Below are 1,230 nucleotides of genomic sequence, written 5' to 3' on the forward strand. Positions count from 1 at the left end.
GTTGGCTAGTGGGTGGCATGCCCAGCGCCTTTGTGGGCCTGCTTCTCAATCATTTCAAAATTTATTAAAAACTGATTAGGCTTTATTCTTTATTATATTCCCAGAAGGGTAATATAGACATATGGAGAGCCAATGCGGTTTGCGCATTTGGCTATTAGCAGGGATTGGGAGAGTCTGCAGCTGTGACTTCGAGAGAAACTCAGAAGGTCAGGTTTCTGTCTTCTCATAGAAGAAACGGACTGGGTCTCGTTGCCCAATAGCCGTCTACTTTCACCCTCAGGCTCCATGAATTATTGTTTATCTGCTGGCTACGATACCTAGAATAATGACTGCAATAGTTTTCTAGAATTCTCAGACTCGTCAAACATGAAATATTCTCTCGAATTCGCGCATCTAAGTGTAAAACATTGAACAGTATCAACATTTCGGCATTTCTTTCAACCTTGGTGGATGGACACTCAGAAAGACAATAATGCTACTTAGTATGGGGCTTTGAAAACGTGGTAGAAAAAGTGATAGCAGTGATGTCTCAATCGGGAAATTTCTCCTTTTTCAAAAAATTGTAAGGGTAAAACTTGTCGAAAAGGGAAATTTAATGGCGTTTCAGGGATTTTGAGAATGAAAATTGTCTCGCTTTTTCTTTTTCAAACTGACGAACGTTTCAGTCTACTGCAGGGTAAAAGGGTCTCACGAAGGAAATTTCGGTTGTAGCATAAAACATCACTGAGTGAAAATATCACTTGTCGATACTTTCACAATCTGGGTTCCTTTAGAGCAAAATGTTTTCTTTCTGCATGCAAACAGCATAAAGTTCAGTCTGCCTCAGCTTCAAGACTTTAACTAGTATCGTTCTTCTCAGTACAAATTTTTGGCCCGTTGAAGATTATGATGGTCACGTTTCGAAGGGCTGCCTATGTCACACCTAGAAGCGAGCCATGGCAGCGGCCGGTGAATCACTGTTTATCGGTAGTATTATTACACATTGTTGACAGCAGGAACTTACTCAAAAGCGATCAAGAAACCACTGATCAGAGCCGTACCCTAGACGGAACTTTCCATTACCCCCCCCCCTGTTTCTGTTCTTGGTGATTTGATATCTTATGCAGGTCCCATTCGGACCCAAGATATTAAACTTATTTTTTTATAATATGGCACAGTGCTCGAAGCTTGCTTCACCTTCACCACAGGTTGGCCCGGTATTGCACTGCCTCCGGGATCGGCCTAGGACAT

At 42.0% G+C, this 1,230-nt stretch overlaps 1 pseudogene; it reads left to right on the forward strand.

Annotated features, from left to right (window-relative positions):
• The first annotated feature begins 1,057 nt into the window (after window positions 1–1,057).
• Window positions 1,058–1,230, forward strand: LOC144126493 (U2 spliceosomal RNA; annotated as a pseudogene).

Source organism: Amblyomma americanum, chromosome 3 (genome assembly GCF_052857255.1).
Source record: "Amblyomma americanum isolate KBUSLIRL-KWMA chromosome 3, ASM5285725v1, whole genome shotgun sequence".
NCBI classification, from domain to species: Eukaryota; Metazoa; Arthropoda; class Arachnida; order Ixodida; family Ixodidae; genus Amblyomma; species Amblyomma americanum.